Below are 23,644 nucleotides of genomic sequence, written 5' to 3'. Positions count from 1 at the left end.
TTGTAGGATTTCTTTATATGCTGGATATTAAACCCATATGGTTTCCAAATATATTCTCCCATGGAGTAAATTATCTTTTCACTTCCTTGATGAACTCCTTTGCACAAAAGTTTATAATTTTGAAGAAGTTCCATTTATTTTTTCCTTTTTTGCTTGTGATTTGGGTGAAAGTGTAAGAAACCATTGCTTTTCACAACCTCTTGAAAATACTTTCCTACATTTTCTTCTAGGAATTGTATAGTCCTGGTTCTTATATTTAGGTCTTTGATCGTTAATTTTAATATACAGTGTGAAATAAGAGTCCTTTTTCATTCTTTATTTCTATATGGATATACAGTTCACCCAGCACCATTTGTTGAAAGATTATTTTTTTTCAGTTGAGTGAATTTGGCAGTTGGCCATAGATGTGAGAATCTATTTCTGAACTCTAAATTCGATTCCATTGGCCAGTATATCTATGCTGTACCAGTACCATGCTATTTTGACCACTGTAGTTTTGTAATATGTTTTAAAGTTAGGAAGAATGAGTTCTCCAACTTCTTTCTCCTTTTTCAAATAAATTTGGACTTGGCTTTTCCATTTCTGCAAAATAGGCTGTTGGAATTTAGATTGGGATTATTTTGAATCTGTAAATCATTTGGATAGAAATGACATCTTATCAATAGTCTTCTAGTTCATGAATACAAAATGTTCTTCCATATATTTAGTTATTCTTTGATTTCTTTTAGCAATCATTTGTGGTTTTCTGTGTATAAGACCTCTATATCCTTGGTTAAAATTATTTCTTAAATATCTGATTCTTTGAGTTGCTATTGTAAGTGGAGTTTTTTCCTTGATTTCTTCCTCAGTTTGCTCATTACTTATGTATAGTAACACTACCGATTTTCTGAGTTGGTCTTGTATCCCACCACTTTGATGAACTTGTTTCTTAGCTCTTTGGCTTTGTTGTAGATTTTTCGGAACTATTATAGGATCGTGTCATGTGAAAATAGTGAGAAAGTTTTGCTTCTTTCTTTCTAGTTGAATGCCTTTTCTTTATTTTTCTTGCCTAACAGCTCTGGCTAGAACTTCTAGTACATGTTTTTCTGGGGTACATGCAGCTTCAAACTGCCACACCATAAAATTTATTAAGAAAATAGCTCCAGGCCAATGCATAGGGGTCTTACAGATCCTTTCTGCTTAAGCATCATGTCTTGGACATATATTTGTGGCCCTGGGTATCCCATTTACAAGGTTCCAACCATCCCCTTTTCCCTAGGTAGCAGTTTTGTCACAGTTCTTGGTACTGCACTGCACTGTACATCTTACAGGCAGCAATCCCTTATTCCAGGCAGCATGACTTGGCTGTTTTCCCATGGTGTTCTCTAGGAGATTTCCACGAGCTACCCTCTATAAGCAGGGCAAGTTCTAGCATGGCGAGTCTCTCAGGCCACCATCTGACAGATTGGGCCAGACATTCATGCTCTTGGTATGTGCACAAGGGTCGCTCTGTTCTCTCTAGAATTGGAACCAGGATCCACATTGGGAATGCCAGCTGGCTTCAATCTAGCCAGTGAGGGGAGGAAGAGGTGCCCGTCATGGTGCTAAGAAATTCTATAACTTTTTTTTTTTTTTTTTTACTTTTTATTTATTTCTCCCCACCCCTTGTTGTTTGTACTTGCTGTGTGGTGTGTCTTTAGGAGGTACCAGGAACTGAACCTGGGACCTCCGATGTGGGAGGGAGGTGCCTTATCTCTTGAGCCAGCTCTGTTCCCTGCTTTCTTGTGTCTCATGTTGCATCATCTTGCATCAGCTTGCTGTGCCTGCCTATTAGATCAGCTTGCTGTCTTCTTTAGGAGGTACTGGGAATAGAACCATGGACCTCCTACGTGGTAGGCAGGAGCTCAGTTGCCTGAGCCACATCCACTTCCCTCCTCTAACTTTTTTTATTGAAGTATATCACTCATACATAAACCATACATAAACAATAAGTGTATAGTAAAAGTTGTGAACTTATAAAACAAACAAAAATAACATCATACAGGAAGCACCTCACCCTACCACTAATACCTTGCATTGTTGTTAAACGTTTTTAACTAATGATTAAAGAGCATTGTCAAAATAATACTATTTTCCCCCAACCCCCTATTATTATTATTTTTTATCATTTATATATGAACATACATAAACAATAAGTATATAGTAAAAGTTGTGAACCTACAAAGCAAAAATGCATAACATCCTACATGGGTCCCATACATCAACCCTCTACCAACACTTTGCATTGTTTTGAGATGTTTGTTACAGATTATGAAAGAATGATGTCAAAATCTTATTACTAATTATAGTCTTTATCTTATAGTTGGTGTATTTTTCCACCAACCCACCCTATTATTTTTTAAATATATTTTTTAATGACAGAAGTTGTAGACTTATAAAACAATCATGCACACATGCAGAATTCCCAAACAACACCCAAATAATATAATATCATCTGATTGTTACCATGTCCATAGTGTGCATTTGGCACACATTTTCTATACTGCCTGATTATCAATAGTACATCTTTGGCATAGATGCAAGAATATTATATTATGACTACTAACCATCCCATAGTCCATAGGTCACTCCAGTTGTATGTTTCCCATTTTTCTCCACATTGCCACCACCCTACAGTAGTGATGTACATTTGTTCTAGCTAACAAAGGACACTCCTGCATCTATACCATCAACCACATTTCTCATCCACCTCTTGGTTTACTGTGCTATTCTGTTCCTAGATTATTCTCTAGCATTCTGTTAATTGACATTTACATACCTAGACTACCATTTTCAGCCACATCCCCATTTATAAACTAGCTGTTACGATGTGTTACCATCCACTCTATGTATTTCCACACATTTACAGTAAAGCCAATTAAGACTGCTATATACACTGAACATCAGTAGTCTATCTCAGTCCTCCTCTTATCTCCTTTAAGAATCCACTACCTACCACCAGGTCTTGAAGCTAATTTCCTCTAGAAGCTTTATGATTATTGCTTTTATTTTTAGATTTTTTATCCATTTTGAGTTAATTTTTGGATAAGGTGTGAGATAGGTCCTCTTCCCTTCTTCTGCCTATGGATATCCCATTCTTTCAGCACCATTTGTTGATTGGATTGTTTTGCCCGAGCTGTGTAGGTTTGACAGGCTAGTCAAAAATCACTTCACCATACATGTGAGGGTCAGTTTTTGAACCATCTGTTTGGTTCCATTGGCCTATGTGTCTGTCTTTATGCCAGTAGCATGCTGTTTTTACCACTATAGCTAGTTAATATAATTAAAAATCTAGAGAGGAGAGTTCAGTTTTCCTTTTTAAGATGTTTCTGTCTATTCAGGACCACCTACCCTTCCAAATAAATTTGATAATCCTGTTTTCAATTTAAAAAAATGCTGGTGGACTCTATTGGAATTGCGTTGAATCTGTATATCAATTTAAATAGAATTAACATCTTAATGATATTTAGTCTTACAATCTGTGTGCATGGAATAGAATGTTCTTCCAGTTACTTAGGCCTATTTTGATTTCTTTTTTAACATTGAGTTGTAATTTTCTGAATACAAGTGCTTTACATCATTGGTTAAGTTTATTCCTATTTGAGTTTTATATGTCATATTTATTTTCACCACTCTTTTGATACTTTTAATTACTTTTATTGATATAATCTTCATTTCTAGACTCTCTTCTAGGCCTTTTTCTCCTTCCTTTTCTTTTTAGGCTCTAGCACACCTTTTAGAATTTCCAGAACATCTGGTCTCTTGGTTAAAAATTCTCTGTTGGTTTATGTGTGAATATTTTAAATTCGCGCTCATTTTTGAAAGACAGTCTTGATGGATATAAGATTCTTGGCTGGAAGTTTTTCTTTTGTAGTATCTTAAATATATCACACCACTGTCTTCTTGCATTCATGGTTTCTGGTGAGAAATCAGCACTTAATCTTATTGGGTATCCCTTCTATGTTATGCGTTGCTTTTCTCTTGCTGTTTTCAGAATTCTCTCTTTGTCTTTGGCATTTAACATTCTGATTAGTATGTGTCTCGGAGTTGGTCTATTCAGATTTTTTTTCAGATGGGAATTTTGCTTCTTGGACATGGATATCTATGTCCTTCAATAGGATTTGGAAATTTTCTAACATTATTTCTTCAGATATTCCTTCTGCCCCTTTTTCCTTCTGGGACACCCATTACATGTATGTTTGCACGTCTTTTGCTGTCATTTATTTCCCTGAAACCTTGTTCAATTTTTTCCATTCTTTTCTTCATCTATTCTTTTGTATGTTCACTTTCAGAGGCCATTTCAAGTTCACTAGTCCTTTCTTCTGCCTCTTCACATGTGCTATTATATGATTCCAATGTTTTTTAAATTTCATTTATTGCACCTTTTGTTCTCAGAAGATCTGCTGTTTTTCTATGTATGCTTTCAAATTCTTCTTTGTGCTCATCCTGTGTCTTAATATCCTTAATCTCTTTAGCCATCTTATTGAATTTATTAAGGAAATTTGTTTGAACATTTATGATTGTTTGTTTCAACTCTTTTATGTCATCTTGAGGCTTATCTTGTTCCTTTAACTGGGCCATTGCTTCCTCTGTCTTGGTGTGGATTGTAATTTTTTATTGGTGTCTTGGCACCTGGCTTACTAGAGTATTTATTCTGGATTCAGTTTTTCTCTTTAGTTGCCCTCTTTACCCCAGGGACTGATGAAGCTTCTCACAACTTTCTCCTTTGCCAAAGGTAGAGACAGAGTCATAGCTGTTGGAATAATCCAAGTCATGCAGGCCTAGACTGTAATTGCCCAGAAAGACTGATTAAGCTTCATATCCCTTTCTCCCCTGCCTGGGACAGGGATGGAGTTGCAGATGTAGATAGCATTCTATGTGGTATGGGTCCAAGATGACCACAGTTGCCCTGATAGACTTCTCATTATTCAGTCTGTGCCAGCCTTAGGTACCTGCAGTTACCTGGATAGGCTGGTGCAGGCCTGCCAGCCTCCTTCCTGGCAGATGTGGGGCTGATGCCTAGGGTGAGGCTGCAGAACAATCTGGGTGAAAGAAACCAGTTCCTACCACACTGTGATTTTTGGTCAGTCCAGCTTCCCCTTATGGTGGGGATGGAGTCAGAATGGCCACTACCAGCCTCTTTCTGACCTGGACAAGTTCAAACTTCAGCGTTCTTAGGGTTATACTCTAGCCAGCCAAATCCACCAATCAGTAGCTGATATTAGTGGCCAACCATCTCCTCCTCTCCTGTTTTTAGAGAATGGAGCTTCCAATTCCAGCCACAGAGTAGCTCCTGGGGTAGCTTGCGCTGCTAAAGTAGGATAATCACCATCCTCCAAGACTTAGCTGGTAATTTCACGGAGAGGCTGGCACAGGTCCTCGCAGCTTCCTCCCTGCTGGAGGTGGGGCTTGAGCCTATGTTAGAACTGCAGTCTGGTCTGGATGGAAAGAAGCTAGTACCCACCAGCACTGGGATTTTCAGTCCACCCCGCTTCCCCTTGTGCCAGGCACAGTTACGATAGTGGCTACTGGCTTCTTTCTGGCTTGGACAGGCTCAGACTTGAGCTATTCTCAGGATTATACTTTAGCCTGCTGAATTTACTTATCAGTAGCAGACATTGGTGCCCAGCCATCTCTTCCTCCCCTGTTTTTGGGAAATGGAGCTTTGAGTTCCAGCCGCGAAACAGCTCCCGAGGCAGCTTGTGCCTCCATTGGAGGATGGCACTGGCCTCCATGGCGTCCAATTTCTACTTACGAGTCTTCTGTGTAGATGGGCAGCTCCTCCTTCCATTCCTTCAAGTATGTGGCAGGATGCTCTTCTCGTCTCCTGGAGTGCCCATACAGGTGCTTCAGCTAACTCCAGAGAGCTCTGGGTGTTTGCTAACTGCCCTTTAGCAGGAGCTTGACTCTAAGAGCTCCTTGCCCCACTGCCATCTTGCTAGTTTTCCCTTTAACTTTTTTTTTTTTATTCCCCCCCCCTTATGGCTTTTTGTATGCTGTCTGCTCTCTGTGTCCATTTGCTGTGCATTCTTCTGTGTCTATATTTATTTATTTTCTTTCCCCTCCCCTCTTGTGGCTTGCTTTCTGTCTGCTCTCTATGTCTATTTGCTGCGTGTTCTTCTGTGGTTTTTGCTTGTCTTCCTTTTTTGTTGCGTCACCTTGCTGAGTTGGCTTTCCATGGCACCTGTGGGCCAGAGGCACTCTGTGGCACTTTTGGGCAAGCCTGCCTTCACAAGGGGTCCCCAGGATGCAAACCCAGGGCCTCCCATATGGTAGATGGGAGCCCAACTGATTGAGCTACAGGCGCTTCCCCCCTATAACTTTTAAGTAGCATTTTTCCCTATTCAACCTTTGCTCTGTTACTACATTCCTCTAGCTTTTTTTCTGGAGCTTTGAGAAAGATGCTTCTGCCAATTCTTGCTAGTTTTTCAAACTTCTGTGGGGGAATGGAGCCCTAAAGTATCTTGCTCTGCCATCTTTAATGGGACCAGATTCCTTTTCTTTTAGATTCATATAATAAAATATTTGGAGATTAAATAATGCCTTCAACTGCTTGCAAATAATCCTGTTTTTAAGGTAGTGGTTGCAGTGGGGGGCAGTGACTCAGGAATGGAAAGAATATTGACAATCTGTTGATAATTGTTGCAACTGGGAATGGATACATGGAGAGTAATTACCATGTGCTCCGTAATTTTGATTTTGTTTAAATTTTTCAATAATAGAAAGATTGAAGGATTTTATGGATTTGAGATTTACATTTGATAGCAGCTGTCATCTCTAGGACCTGATTTTAAGTTTTCATTAGTTTAATTTATTAAGTCTGATATAAATTTGAACATAAAAAATTAATGTATAATGATAAAATACCTCTTGTATTCATTTTTATATTGGAGTTCCAGTATATGTTGGAGTTCTGAATTTTCATTTTGAAAAATTGTGGTGCTACTAAATTTTTGAAAAAAGTGTTATACCAAGACTCTTATCTATGTATATAGTTTTCTTCTAGTACCAGCTTCTGAGGCTCTACATTTGAAATTATTTAAAAAGTGCTAGACATTTCTGTGTATTAGAAGTAATCATGATGACGATATTCAGTATTTACTATTCTTTTTTAAAAAATATTTTCTCTCCCCTCTTTCAAAGTGAATCATGCCTGTTTTTAAAAAGTCAAAAATATTTAGAAATTTGTAATAATTCCTAATGTCATTTTTGAATTATCTTCTAAGTTAGTATCATGTCAATGTTTTCTGTCCTTGGTATACTAGATAGATTTCAACTAGTTGCTAGATCATGAGTAATCTGTTTGAAGAAGTTTAAAATTATGTTTGTAAACTTAGTGGGTTTTATTGTTGCTTATAAGAAATTTTCATTCAATAAATGAAGGGCTGACATTTTCATCTTTATTTTTAAAAGGTGGGTATACTTTATTTCTTTTTTCTTTCTCATTTCATGCAAGAGCCACCAATTTATTTTGTGTTTCCTAATCTAAGCACTGAAATTGAATGGAATAAACAAAATTTTACAAATTAGACCTTTGATATTGAACTCATTTAACTTGCCTCCCAATTTTTAAAATTCAGAGGCAACCTTGATCTCTCTATACAGCTATAGAATGATCTCTAATTTAAATTAAGTTGAAAAAAAGTAGGGTCCAGAGAACATGAATAAGATGTGGTATGTTATCTATAACATTTACATTTAATGTAGATGAACTAAACTCTTAACCAAAAGGTTGAGATTGTTAAAATGGATAAAAAAGCATGGCCAATGTACTTGGTGTTTACAAATGATTCACCTAAAATTTAAGGACACAAGTTGGTTGAAAGTGAAAGGATGGAAAAACTATTTCATTTACACAGAAAGTGAAACAGACCTCAGTAGCTATACTAATAGGAGCTAAAATAAAATAGACTTTTAAGTAAAAAAAAAATTGTAAAAAGCAACAAAGAAGATAACTGTATACTGCTAAAGAGGTCAATTTAATAACAACTATAAGTACATATGCACCTGAAAGAGGAGCCCCAGATATGTGAAGAAAATGTTGATATATTTGAGGGAAAAAAATGGATGGTAAGATACTTCAATACGTCATTTCCAGTAATCAATAGAGCATCTAAATAGAAAAGCAATAAGGAAATAGAAAACTTGAATGATACTATAAACCAACTTGACCTAACCAACATAGATAGAACACTTCACCCAGTAACACCAGAATACACATTCTTTGCTAGTGCACATGGTTCATTGTCTAAAGTAGACCAGATATTAGGTCACAAAAGAATTCTCAATTAATTTTAAAATACGGGAAATTCTATAATGTATCTTATTCCACCACAATGGAATGAAGGTAAAAATTAATGAAAGGGAGAACTGGAAATTGCACAAAAATGTGGAAATTAAAAAACACATTCTTAAATAATCAGTGGCTCTCAGAAGAGAAATTAGGAAATGATGCATATGAAAACAAAAATGCAATGTGCCAACACTTATGGGATGTAGAAAAGGCAGTGCTGAGAGGGAAATTTACAGCTTACATTACAAAAAGAGAAAGATTTCAAATTAGAGACCTCTACTCACAGCTGGAGGATCAAGAAATAGAAGAAAAAACAAAACCTCAAACAAGCAGAATGAAGGAAATAAGAAAGATTAAAGTGAGCATATAGGAAATAGGGAATTAAAAACACAGTAGAATCCATCAAAATGAAAAGTTGGCTCTTTATAAAGATCAATAAAATTGGTAAACCTTTAGTCTGACGAGGGTTAAAAAGAGAGGAGGACACATGTAAGTATAATCAGAAGTGATAGGATATTACTACAGACCCTATGGAAATAGGATTCTCAGAGAATAATAAAAACAATTTTATGCCTACAAATTCGATAACCAAAATGAGAAAAATATGCAAAAACACAATACCTACACTGACTCAAAAAGAAACAGATCTCAATAGACCAATAACAAGTAAAGAGAGTAAATAAAAAATAAAGCTCAGGATCATGTGACTTCACTGTTGAGGTTTATCACAATTCCAAGAAGTATTAACACCAAACCTGCTCAAACTCTTTCAAAAAATTGAATAGGAGGGAACACTCCCTAATATATTCTCTGATACCGGCTTACCCTTATAACAAAACCAGATAAAGATATCACAAGGCAAAAAAATGACCAGTATTCTATATGAATATAGACACAAAAATCCTCGACAAATCCTTGCAAAGTAAACCCAACAGCACATTAAAGAAATTATACACTCTGACCATTTGAATGTATCCCCGGTATACTAGGGTGGTTTAACCTAAAATCCATTTGTATAATATACCACATTAATAGAACAAAGGTAAACAAACAAACAAAAAACCACATGACCATCTCAAATGACACAGAAAAAAGGCATTTGAGAAAATCCAGTACCACTTCATGATAAAAACACTCGGAAAGTTTGGGATAGAAGGTAATTTTTTCAAGTTGATAAAAAGCCATATGAAAAACCTACTGGTAACATCATGCTCAATGATAAAGCACTGAAAGGTTTCCTCCTAAGATTAAGAACAAGATTAGGATTTCTAGGGTCACCACTCTTATTCAACATCATGCCGGAACTTCTAGCCAGAGCAGTTAGGCAAGAAAAAGAAATACAAGGTGTCCAAGTTAGAAAAGGAAAGAAATAAAGTTTTCCCTATTTGCAGATGATATGGTCCAATATATAGAAAACCTGAAAAAATCCACAATAGAGCTACTAGCGCTTATAAATGAATTCAGCAGAGTGGTGAGGTACAAAATCAACATGCAAAAATCAGTAATGTTTTTGTACATTAGTGATGAACAATCTGAAGAGGAAATCAAGAATAAAATTACATTTACAATAGGAACTACAAAAATTAAGTAACTAGGAATAAGGTATTTTATGGAAAGTTTATTTAATAAGGTGGATTGTAAATGTGTGGAAATGGATAGAGTTGATGGTAACATTATAGTGAGTATAACTTAACACTTCCAATTTAAAAATGTGAATGTGGCTAAAAGGTATAGTCTAGGGAGGTCAGCGTCAACTGAATGAAAGCTAAAGAATAATCTAGGGACTGTATAATAGTGATTTTGATGGTAGTTGATTGTTGTTAATAAAATATAAGAATATTCTTTTATTACAAATTGTTAAAATGGTGATACAAGGGAAAGATACAACTAATGTAACTTATAGACTATAATTAAAGGTAATATTGTAATATTTTTGTAGCAAAGTGAAGGTCCAAAAAAAAAAAAAAGAATATGGAATGTGGTATTATGAGATATGAATATGATCAAACTTTTTTTTCCCCCCCATTTCCTTAATTAACAAAGAGACCTTGGTCATGTTATTTAACCAGTCTGTGCTCTTATTAAGTCAGCCACAGGAGTGCTGATGTTAAGTACCAGAAATCAATTGGCTTTTATAAAGGGTATTTATTTGGGGTAAAAGGCCCTAAAGAGTCCAACTCAAGGTTACTTCCTTAACAAACTCCGATGCCACATGTTGAAGAAGATGGCCGGCAATATCTGCAAGAGTTCAGCCTCTCTCTTCTCTCTTGAGGCTCCCTGAGTCCAGCTTCTTCTGATCTCAGCTGTAGGCTGCCATTAGGCTCATCTCTTTTCCTGGTGCTTGCTTCTTTCTGGACTTAGCTGCTCTGGTCTCTTCACAAGTCAGCTGTAAACTATCAGGTCTGTGGCTCATCTCTCTTCCTGGGTCCTCTACCAAGTCAATGGACCTGCCTCTCTTCCTCTGTGTATCTACTTCTGTATTCTTTGTTGAGCATCCATTTATATAGCCCACCAACAGGGCAGGGACTCAACTCTGCATGCCCTAATGACGTGGTCAAATCGAAGCCCTAATCTTAACATGATCAAGTAAACGTTAAAGCCTTTGAATTTAACAGAGTAACAGACCAGTTTATAAACATAATATCTCTTTTTGTAATTCAAAAATAATGTCTAGGCAGCGGACTTGGCCCAGTGGTTAGGGCGTCCGTCTACCACATGGGAGGTCCATGGTTCAAACCCCGGGCCTCCTTGACCCGTGTGGAGTTGGCCCATGTGTAGTGCTGATGCACGCAAGGGTGTCCCCCACGTAGGGAGCCCCATGTGCAAGGAGTGTGCCCTGTTAAGGAGAGCCGCCCAGCGCGAAAGAAAGTGCAGCCTGCCCAGGAATGGCACCGCACACATGGAGAGCTGACACAGCAAGATGACGCAACAAAAAGAAACACAGGTTCCCGTGCCGCTGACAACAACAGAAGCGGACAAAGAAGATGACGCAGCAAATAGACACAGAGAACAGACAACCGGGGTGGGGGGAGGGAAGAGGAGAGAAATAAATAAAAAATAAATAAATCTTTAAAAAATAATAATAATGTCTAACCACCACAGTGCTCATTTATTCATCTTTCAGCACACTGGAGAATCAGTTGAGTTTTTTCTTGGGATTAAATAAGATAAACGTGCCTGAGCAGGATTTTTTAAAGTATGCATCCATAATTTGTAAAGCTGCCTTTTGTCTGTTACTTTATATTTTGAAATTGAAATAAAGTTTACTAATTTTGAAAAAAAAAAAAAGAAATAAACTTAACTAAGCATGTAAAGATCTTGTACATGGAAAAACATTTAAAAAATTGCAATAAAAATTTAAAGAAGAGTTAAATAGAAGGACATTCCTTGTTCATGGGCTGGAAGATTAAATACCATAAGGTGTCAATTCTGCTGAAAATGGTTTACTGAGTTAGCACAATCCCAATCAAAATTCCAACAGCCTTCTTTTAAGAAATGGAAAAGCCATTCATCAAATTTATTTTGAAGGCCCAAATGCCCTGAGTAACCAAAGCCATCTTGAAAAAAATGAACAAAACTGATTTTAAAACTGATTGCATAGTGCTCACTTAAGCAGTACGTATATCAAAAATTGGAATGATACAGAGATTAGCATGTCTCATGCACAAGGATGACACAAAAATTCATAAAGTATTCCATATTTTTTTCACCAAATTTTTATTGCATTATGTATTTTTGAAACAAAAGGATTTTATTTCAGTGTATCTTTTTTAAAAATTTGTAATGAGTACCTTTCAGTAAATTTATATTTTAAAGGACAATATCAATAGATTTTTATCGACTATATTTTCCAGTTTTCTTAAGTAGTCAAGACATGAACATGTCATTATTTTAAATAGTTAAGACAGTATAGAAATATATAAAATAACGCTGAAAATTCTACCTTACCAATAATGTTTGCATGTTTTACCCCATACCAAAGTAACAACTGGTAATATTTTATTATAGAACTTCCTGGTAATTTTCTTTACATCTACTTCAATTCATGAATGTGCACACATTTAGATTTTTCTGACATAGTTTGAATTTATATTTTTCTAAAAGTTATAGAAAATATCTTGATGAACAAACAACAAAAAAACCTAATTTCATGTTACAGTGTTTCAAACTATATGGTCCTGGCACAGGGACAGAAATATAGACAAATGGAATTGATAGTACAGAAAGATTCCCACACATATATAGCTGATGGACTTTTGACAGTGGTGTCATGTCCACTCAGTAGGGAAGATGAATCTTTTCAACAGATAGTCCTGGGAACTGTACATCTATATGCAAAAGAGTGAGGGCGGACTCTCATGCCATATACAAATTTTTTTTCAAAATACATCAAACACCCCAAATATAAGAACCAAAACTATAAAACTCCTAAAACAGGGGTTCTTAGCCTTTTTTGTTCCATGGACCCCTTTGCCAGTCAGGTGAAAATCATGAACCCCTTACTAAGTCCACACTATACTGTGTATTATTTAATAAATATATCACATCTGCACTAAGATGTCCCCACAAGATTAATGTTGTTGTTAATTTCAATTCAAGCTCATGGATCCTTGGTTAAGAACCCCTATCCCAAAAGAAAACAGGGAATCATTTTCAGAATATTGTTTTTGGCAAGATTTTCTTTTTACCAAAGCCCTGAGCAACAGAATGAAAACTAAACAAGAGTTAAAAATTTAAAACTTTAGTGCATCACGGTTCTTTGTCATGTAAATAAAAATCCAGCCTACAAAATGAGAAAACATACTTGGAATCCACATTAGTAGCTGAGGGTTGGATGTATGGCTTCATTATATGAGTCTCTAGTTTTATATATGTTGAAAATTTCTGTTATAAAAAGTTTAACAAAGAAGTGGTTTGAAATTCCTTTTTTTAAAAAATTTATAGGTAACTTGTTATACATACTAAATTTATAATTTTCATCTACCCAGCAGATATTAAAATTTTAAAAATATTCATATGTAAATGAATATCTAGAATGGTATAAATATTATTTAGCAGATGTTAATTGTTGAATAGTCAATCCTGTGTTTGTATGATTTTTTAAAAAAATTAATCTTAGTAGGATATTTTCCTCAGTTCCTAGAATTTCAAAGTGTTGACAAAGGAGTGCTTTTTATTCTGGCTTACATTTGTAAAAGTTTTACTAGGAGTCTTATGTTGGAGTAATTTCCCATTCCTTCATTGGTCATTTTGCCAGAAGTTTTGATGTACTTATTTTTCTTGGTTTTAAGTAGTATGCAGGGTTTTTACTTTTAATTGTAGAAATATATAATTGAAAAATTAACTGATTTTTTTTTAAAAAATTAGAATTGGGGATGATAGTCTTCTAGTTTGTTCAGTGTTTTACATCTTCAAAGGGTAAAAATTTTTTTAAAGGTATACATTTATAAATAGAAAAAAGTGAAAATTTCTATTCATTTTCTCTAGGTATTTTTTTGTAATAGTTCAGAAATATGATCATTTGCCTTATGGAAAATTTAAGGCCCCTGAAAGAAGAAGATTTCATGAAGGGATAAAAACTCCATGCTAGACTAACAATCTTTTCTTTTTAAAAAAATTATTAATATATCATTTATACATGAACGTGCATAATCAAGTGCATGGTAAAAGTTGTGGTCTTAGAAAACAAACATGCATATTATCCTTTAGGGTTCCCATACATCACCCCACCACAATCAGTCTTTTCATTTTTTCTTTTTCTTCCCAAAGGGTAATAGAAACCATGCTATATATTATAAATGCCTAAATAAAGTACAGTAGAAACTGTTGAAATGGTATCTGTTTCTACTCGTGAGATCTGGGAAAATTCACAAATGAAATAGCACCTGAATAAGACTTCAACAGGAGGAAAGATGTGAGATGCAAGGACATTCCAACAGAGAGCATGAACTCCAACTTTTAAAAATGATGAGGAATATGCAAAAATTACATGAAAAAATCAGACTTTTCTTCTTCTGAAGTCAAATTTGTGGTTGCCTTTTTTTTCAATGATGATGTTAGGGTGTAATTCTTCCTAAGTTGAATTTTAAAAAGTCAAAGCCAAACTTATGTTTTCCTTCTCTTGGTTTAACTGTTGCACTTTCATGCGTGTGCACAGCGGGGAAAATGTTATGTTCATTCTCCCCCTTTGGTTGTTTGTTTGTTTTTTTTAAATATATTTTTATTGCAGAATTTGTGAACTTACAAACCAATCATGAACATGTGTAGAATTCCCAGATAGCACCCCTTCACTAACCCACCATACCATTGTAGAACATTTATTACAGATTATGAAATCATATCATTAGACTATTACTACTGATGTGATCCACAGCACACATTTGGCGTGTTTTTTCCATACCGCCCTATTATTAACACAGTGTATATTGTTGGCTTTGGTGCAAGAATATTACAGTATTGCTGTTAACTATAGTCAATAGGTTACATTAATTTTATTTTTCCCATGCTTCTCCACATTCCCACTATTCTACAATAGTGACGTGCATCTCTTCTAGTTCACAGAGGACATTCTTGCATTTGTACTATTAACCACAACTCTCATCCACTTCTGGGTGCACTGTGTTATTCAGTCCCTAGATTATTTTCTGGCTTTCTTTCAATTGACATTTACGTACCTAGACTACCCTTTTCAGCCACAATCCCATTTGTAAACTAGATGCTAGTCCCTACAGTTACCATCAACTATATCCATTTCCACATTTTACAGTAAAGTTAACTAAAACTTCTACATACGTTAAGCATCAGTACTCCTTTGTAGCCCTCCTCTTAACTCCTAATAATGTATACTCTAGGTTTTAATTCCATGAGTTTATTCTTTGTATTCAGTTCACATTAGTGAGACATGCAATATTTGTCCTTTTGTGTCTGGCTTATTTCATTTAGCATAATGTCTTCAGATTCAGCTATGTTATCCTATATATACCAATTTCATTTCTTACATTCCATCATATGTATATACCATATTTTATTTATCCATTTATTAGTTGATGGACACTTGGGTTGTTTCACTTTTGGCAATTGTGAATAATACCACTGTGAACATCATTGTGCAAATATCTGTTCATGTTACAGTTACAATTCTTTTGGATATATTCTTGTGTAGAGGAATTGCTGTATCATATGGCAGTTCTATATTTAGCTTCCTGAGAAACCACCCAACTGTCTTCCACAGAGGCTGTACCATTTTACAATCCCACCTGAAGGAGTGTTCCTATTTTGCCATATTCTCTCCAGCACTTACTCTTTCCTGTTTTTTAATAATGTCCATTCTGATAAGTATGAGATTATATCTCATTGTAGTTTTGATCTGAATTTCCCTGATAGCTAGTGATACTGAACATTTTTTCAAATGTGTTTTTTGGCCATTTCTGTTTCCTCTTTGAAGAAATGTCTAAGTCTTTTGTCCATCTTTAAACTGGATTGCTTGCTCTTTTATTGTTGAGTTGTATGATCTCTTTATATAGAATGGAAATCAAACCCTTATCTGACGTGGATTCCAAATATTTTCTCCCATTGAGTGGGCTGCCTCTTCACCTTCTTGACAAAGTATTTTGAATCACAAAAGTGTTGTGATTTGAATCACGGAAGTTCATGTTTTCTTTCATTGCTCGTGCTTTTGGTGTAAGGTTTAAGAATCCACCTCCTACCAACAGTTTTTTTTTAAAGATTTTTTATTTCTCTCCCCTTCCCCACCCTCTCCTCCCCATCCCCCCAGTTGTCTGCTCTCTGTGTCCATTCGCTGTGTATGCTGTGTCTGCTTATATTCTTGGCAGCAGCACTGGGAATCTGTGTCTCTTTTTGTTGCATCATCTTGCTGCATCAGCTCTCCATGTGTGCATTGCCACTCCTGGGCAGGCTGCACTTTTTCACGCTGGGTGGCTCTCCTTATGGGGCACACTCCTTGCACGTGGGCTCCCCTATGTGGGGGCACCCCTGCGTGGCACGGCACTCCTTGCGTGCATCAGCACTGCGTGTGGGCCAGCTCATCACACGCGTCAGGAGGCCCTGGGTTTGAACCCTGCACCTCCCATGTGGTAGGCAGATGCTCTGTTGAGCCAAATCTCCTTCCCATTACCAAGAGATTATGAAGAAGTTTCCCTATATTTTCTTTGAGGAGCTTTATGGTTCTTTTATATTTAGGTCTTTGATCCATTTTCAGTTAGTTTTTATATAAGGTATGAGAAAAGATTCCTCTTTATTTCTTTTAGCTGTGGTTATCTAGTTCTCCCAGCACCATTTGTTGAATGGACTCGTCTGTCCTGGCTGGGTGGGTTTGACAGACTTGTCAAAAATCACTTGACTATAGATGTGAGGTTTTGTTTCTGAACCATCAGTTTGTTTCCGTTGGTCTATGTGTTTACCTTTATGCCAGAACCATGCTGTTTTTACCATTATGGCTAGGTAATGTGATTTAAAGTCCGACTGTGAGAGTCTTCCAACTTTGCTTTTCCTTTTTAATGTGTTTCTCGCTATTTGGGGCCCCTTACCCTTCCAAATAAATGTGATAGTTGTGTTTTCCAATTATCAAATTTTAAAAAGCTGGTAGAATTTTTATTGGGATTGCATTGAATCTTTATATCCATTTGGGTAAAATTGACATCTTGATGATATTTAGTCTTCCAGTCCATGATCATGGAATGTTTTTCAATTATTCAGATCCTTTTTTATTTCTTTTAGCAATGCATTATAGTTTTCTGAATACAATTTCTGTATGTCCTTGGTTAAGTTTCTTCCTAAATAATTGATTCATTAGTCATTAATATAAATGGAGTTTTTTTCCTGACTTTCTCGTCATATTGCACATTACTAGTATATACAAACACCACTGATTTTTGCGCATTGATCTTGTATCCTGATACTCTACTGAAATCGGTTATTATTTCTAGCAGCTTTGCTGTAGATGTTTCAGGACTTTCTAGGGTATAGGATCTTATCATTGGCAAATAAGGAGAGTTTTACTTCCTCCTCTCCAATATTGATGCCTTTTCTTTTTGTTGTCTGATTATTCTAGCTAGAATATTGAAGAAGAGTGTGACAGTGAACATCTTTGTCTTGTCCCTGATCTCAACGGGAAAGCTTTCAGTCTTTGACAATTGAATACAGTGTTACCTGTGGGTTTTATTTATTTATTTATTTATTTATTTATTTATTTACTCCCCTCCCCCCCTTGCGACTTGTTCCTTTTCTTTTGCTGTCTCTTCTCTGTGTCCATTCGCTGTGTGTTTTTTCTGTATCTACTTGTCTCCCTTTTGTTGCATTATCTTGCTGTGCCAGCTCTCTGTGGCGCACGGGCCATCAGCTCTCCATGGTGCACAGGCCAGCTTTGCTTTCACAAGGAGGCCCTGGAACGCGAACCCAGAGCCTCCCATATGGTAGATGGGAGCCCAGCTAATTGAGCCACAGCTGCTTCCCTACCTGTGGGTTTTTTACATGTGACCTTTATCAAGTTGAGAAAGTTTCCTTCAATTCCTGTTTTTTATAATATTTTTATAAGGAAGAATGCTGTATTTTTTCAGATATCTTCTCTGCATCAATCAAGAGGATCATGTGATTTTTCTTCTTTGATTTATTAATGTGGTGTATTATGCTGATTTATTTTCAGTTGTGTTAAACCACCTTTCCATGCCTGCTATAAAACCCACTTGATCATGGTGAATAAAAAATTCTTTGATTGTGTTGTTGGATTCGATTAGTGAGTATTTTGTTGAGATTTTTACATCCATATTCATTAGGGAAATGGGTATGTAATTTTCTTTTTTCATAATATCTTTATCTGGTTTTGGTATTAGGGTGATACTGTCTGCATAGAATGAGTTTGCTAGCATTCCTTCTTGTTCAGTTTTTTGGAAGTGCTTGAGTAAGATTGGTTTTAAATTTTTGAATGCTTGGTCAAACTCGTGTGAAACCATTTGTTCTTGAGCTTTTCATTTTGGGGAGTTGTTTGATGAGTGTTTCAATCTCTTGTGACTGGTTTGTGGACGTTTTCTATTTCTTCTAGGGTCAGTGTAGGTTGTTCATACGTTCATAGAAATTTTTCCATTTCATCTACATTGTCTAGTTTTTTGGCATACAGGTTGTTCATAGTATCCTCTTATGATCTCTTTTATTTATTTGCATCTTCTCTCATTTTTTCTCTGTCAGTCTAGTTAATGGTTTGTCAATTTTGTTAATCTTTTCAAAGAACCAACTTTTAATTCTGTTTTTCATTTTTTTGTTTTTCGCAATCTCATTTATTTCTGCTATAATCTTTATTTCATTCCTTCTACTAGGCTTGGGAATAGTTTGTTGTGCTTTTTCTATAATAGCTCCTCCAGCTGTGTAATTAGTTAGGTTATTGATTTTAGCTCTTTATTCTTTTTTAATGTAAGCATTGAGGGTTCTAAATTTCCCTCTCAGCACTACTTTCTCTACATCCCATAGTTCTGATATATTGTGTCCTCTTGATGATTTGTCTCCAGATATTTATTGATTTCTCCCAGTTTCTTCTTTGACCCACTGTTTATTTGAATATATTGTTTAATCTCCATATATATTTGTGAATTTTCCCCTTTTCTGCCTCTTGTTGATTTCCAACATTATTCCATTATGATCAGAGAAAGTGCTTTGTATAATTTCAGTCTTATTGAATTTATTGAGATCTTTTTTGTGACCCAACATATGATCTATCCTGAAGAAAGATACATGAGCACTTGAGAAAAATGTATATCCTGCTCTTTTGAGGTGTAATGTTTTATATATGTCTATTATGTTTAGTCCATTTATCATATTATTTAAACTCTCGTTTCTTTATTGACCTTCATATATTTAAATCTCCAACTATTACTGTAGAGATATTTATTTCTCTTTTTCAGTTTTGCCTCATGATTTGGGGGCATCCTGGTTAGGTGCATATATACATTTATGATTGTTATTTCTTCCTGGTGAATTGTCCCTTCTATTAATATGTAATGTCCTTCTTTGTCTCTAACAATAGTTTTGCCTTCAAAGTCTATTTCATCTGATGTAAATGTAGCCTCTTCAGCTTTTTTTGGTTACTGCATGCATGGAATATCTTTTTCTAGCCCTTCACTTTCAGTCGTTTGGTATCCTTGGGTCTAAGATGAGTCTCATGTTGACAGCAGATAGATGGCTTATGATTTTTTATCCATTCTACTAGTTTGTCTCTTCCAAGCCTCTCTCTCCTATCTCTTCTTTTCAGCGTGTAGCCCTCCATTTAGCATTTCTTGCAAAATTGGTTCCTTGGTTACAGACTCTCAGTTTCTGTTTATCTGTGAATATTCAAAATTTCCTCTCAGTTTTGAAAGACAATCTTGCCATATATAAGATTCTTGGCTGGCAGTTTTTCTCTTCCTGTATCTTAAATATATCATACTACTGCTTTCTTGCCTCCTTGGTTACTTTTTTTTTTTCCTGGTAATTTTTTGTTTTAGAGTCATTTTATTTTTTATTTTTTTAAAGATTTATTTATTTTATTTCTCTCCCCTTCCCCCCCCCCCCCCCCAATTGTCTGTCTGGTCTCTGTGTCTATCTGCTGCATGTTCTTTGTCTGCTTCTGCTGTTGTCAGCGGCATGGGAATCTGTATTTCTTTTTGTTGGGTCATCTTGTTGTGTCAGCTCTCCATGTGTGCAGCGCCATTCCTGGGCAGGCTGAACTTTCTTTCGCTCTGGGTGGCTCTCCTTAACGGGGTGCACTCCTTGCGCGTGGAGCTCCCCTACGCGGGGACACCTCTGCGTGACATGGCACTCCTTGCGCACATCAGCACTGCACGTGGGCCAGCTGCACACGGGTCAAGGAGGCCCGGGGTTTGAACCGCGGACCTCCCTTGTGGTAGACAGATGCCTTAACCACTGGGCCAAGTCTGCTTCCCTAGAGTCATTTTATTTTGTAATTTTAAAAATTTCTGTTAACAGATCAATTTTATTGATACATATTAATAAAGCATACAGTTAATCCAAAGTGTACAATCCATTGTATAATCACATAGTTGTGCATTTATCACTTCATTATTAGACCAATAAAACTGCTTAATAAATAAATAAGTAAATGTGCAAGAATAGCCAGAAATAGCAGCTGTGTATATCAAGGGAAACATAGATTGAGAGATTAAGAATTTTCTCTATGGTTTCTAATGAGAAATTGGCACTTAATCTTATATGGTATCCCTTGTATGTTATATGTCACTTTTTTCTTGCTGCTTTCAGAATTCTCTCCTTGCCTTTGGTATTTGACATTCTGATTAGCATGTTTCTAGGACTTGGTCTTTCAGATTTGTTTGGATGGGAGTACATTGTCCTCCTGGATAGGAATATTTATATCTTTCAGTAGGGTTGGGGAGTTTTCTACCATTATGTCTTCAGATATTCCTTCTGTCCCTTTTTCGTTTTCTTTTCCTTTTGGGATACTCATTTACTGAGACCCTGTTCAATATTTTCCATTTTTTTCCTTCATTTCTTCTTTTGTATGTTTGCTTTCAGAGGCCATGCCTTCGAATTCCCCAGTCCTTTCTTCTGCCTCCTCAAATCTGCTGTTATATGCCTCCTGTGTATTTTTAATTTCGTTTATTGTGCCTTTCATTCCCATAAGATCTGCTTATTTTTTCTGTGATTTCAAAATCTTCTTTGTGCTCATCTTTAGCCATCTTACTATATTTATTAAGGAGATTTGTTTGAACATCTATGATTGGTTGTCTCAACTCCTTTATGTCATCTGAGGCTTATCTTGTTTCTTTAACTGGGCCATATCTTCCTCTTTCTTGGAGTGGATTGTAATTTTTTGTTGGTGTCTTGACATCTGGCCTACTAGATGTCTTTATTCTGGGTACAGTTTCTTTTTTTGTTTAGGGCTTTCTTGCCCTTTCTCCCTTGATGGTTGTGTAGTTAGGAGCAAAGGATGTAGTTGGTGCTATAAGCTGTGGAGGCTGAAGCTGTCTGCTTTGACCCAGGAACCAATGAAGTTTCTCTGCCAGGGTTAGGGACAGAGCAGTAGCCGTGTGTAATAATCCATGTTGTGCAGGTCAAGACCCTCTGTAGTTGCTTGAGAGACTGATGAAGCTTCAAGCCCCTTCTTCCCCTCCCTGGGGTGGGGATAAAGCTACAGGTGTGGGCAGAAATCTACACCCTGCGGGTTCAAAATGACTGCAGTTGTCCAGGTAGACTGACTAGCACTGGCTCCCCTACTCTCCTGCTAGGGGTGGGGATGGACCCTCTGGAGTGCCCAACGGTCTAATCCATATGGGCGGAATCGGCCTGCATTTGCTCTGAGAGGCTGAGGGACTGTTGTCCCTTTTTTCCCTTTGGAGGTAGGAATGAAACCACAGACACCCCACAGTTCTGTCTGTGTAGGTTCTGTCTGCCTGCCCTTGCCTGGAGAGGCTGAGGAAACACAGCTGCCCTCCTATTCTAGTGGGGGCAGGGATGGAAGTACAGATGTCCAACTGTTCAATCTGTGTGGGCTGGAACCACTTGCAGTTACCCAGAGAGGCTAGGGAAACACTGCCCCTCTCTTGTCCTATCCGGGGGTGGCAGTGGAGCCACATCATCCAACAGTCAAGTTCATGCAGGCCAGAAACACCTGCAGTTGCCCTGAAAGGCTAAGGAAACACCTGCCCCCTCCTATCCTATAGGGTTGTGGGGATGGAGATAGAATCCAAAGTGCTCAAGAAACCAGCTGATGTAATCAGAAATCGCCGTCAGTTGCCTGGAGAGGCTGAGGAAACACAGCTCCCCTTGTATCCTATTGGAGTGTAGGAATGGAGCCCCAGGTGTCCGAGTGTTCAGTCCATCTGACTTAAAAGGCCCTGCAATTGCATGGAGAGGCTGGCGCAGGTCCGCTGCCTCCAGCTTCTTCCATGCTTGAGCCTACCTTCACTGTGATTTTCAGTCAGCCCCATTTCTCCTTATGTCGGGGGTGGAGTTAAAAGGGCAGCCAGCTGCCTCTTTCTGACTTGGACAGGCTCAAACTTTTGCTGTTCTTAGAATTATACTTTAGCCAGCCAAACTTACTAATCAGTAGCTGCAGTTGGTGACCACTGTCTTTTCCTCCCGTTTTTGGGCTCTTGTCACCAGTGGAGAATGGGCATGGGCCCCCACAGCATGGGGTGCTCTACTCACGAATTTTCACTGCAGTTTGGCAGTCTTCTTCCATTCTTTGAATGATGTTGCAGAATGTTCTTCTGGTCTCCTGGGTTGGTGCCCTAGACAGGTAATTTAGATAGCTCTGTTTGAATTACTGACTGCCCTATAGGACAAGTTGATTCTTGGAATGCATTACTCGGTCGCCTTCTTGCCCCCCTCATTCCGTTTTTCCTTCTTTTTATTCTGGCTGTCTTCTTGTTCCTTGATCCCTCCATGTGGCCTATAGATATTTAAAATACATTAGCAGAGGGAACAAGGCTAAAATTCTAATTCTGACGATATAGCTGTCATTTCTGAAAGAGAGGGCTTTTCTTTTTTCTGGCTTGGCAGGTTGTGGGTACTCCCAGTGCTAGTCATTATTTTATGGAAGAAATGTTCTTTGCTTGGAATTTCTTCCTGATGGAGAGGGGTTGAGCATGTGAAAATGCACTAATCTATCATTATAATCTTAGCAGTTATATATATTGTTTTACGATGATGTAGATAGACTATTTTTCTTTGGGGGGAAAGATAATCTTCAGACTATTGATTGAGAAAAAAGTTTTTTGTCAAGTGTTATGTTTGTATTTACTTTTTACCCTTGTATAAAATTCAAAATTTATATTCAGTTATTTACTATTGGCCCAACCATCTGAAAGACTTTAAAAAATAGCTATGTAATTTTTATCACAGATAGGGAGAAATACATCAAGTAAGTTCAGGGGATTATGGACGATGAACATCACATTTAGGCAATTGCAATATAAAGCCTAAGGCTTTAATGAGCTGAGTGTCCAATCCTTTACTTAGGGAGCACATTTATCTGTGAAATGACGGTATTTGTAACTCTTTACTTCTTAGTGCTCATCCTAGAGCTAAGGGGCTAAAGGCCCTCTAGGAATTCACTCTGCCACTATTTTGGACAAATCTCTGAAATGCAGAGAAATGTCAGGAATATCCAGGGTGTCTTTGGTTTAGCCACAGTTAGTTGAGGGTAATGTTCCATTGTTTACCCTTGAAGAAGAGTACCAGAATATTATAATTATCAAAGTGTGTTCAGATTCTAATACTGGACTATAATTAAACCTTCTTGGAGATGGCGGTAATTCACTATTTAGGTAGAATGGATGAAGATTCAGAGATGAACAGACACCCATCCAT

General features: G+C 36.9%; 1 protein-coding gene and 1 non-coding gene across 12 annotated transcripts in view; both read left to right on the top strand.

The window, feature by feature from the left end:
* Positions 1 to 23,644, top strand: part of ELF1 (E74 like ETS transcription factor 1) — a 183,517-nt gene that overhangs the window by 137,973 nt on the left and 21,900 nt on the right. The window lies entirely within an intron of this gene.
* Positions 11,912 to 12,016, top strand: LOC111765220 (U6 spliceosomal RNA). Its single transcript, XR_002797619.1, has one exon. It is a non-coding gene; the product is annotated as a U6 spliceosomal RNA (small nuclear RNA).

The sequence above is a fragment of the Dasypus novemcinctus genome, chromosome 15, assembly GCF_030445035.2.
Source record: "Dasypus novemcinctus isolate mDasNov1 chromosome 15, mDasNov1.1.hap2, whole genome shotgun sequence".
Lineage (NCBI taxonomy): Eukaryota > Metazoa > Chordata > Mammalia > Cingulata > Dasypodidae > Dasypus > Dasypus novemcinctus.
This window is presented reverse-complemented; position numbering and strand designations above follow the sequence as displayed.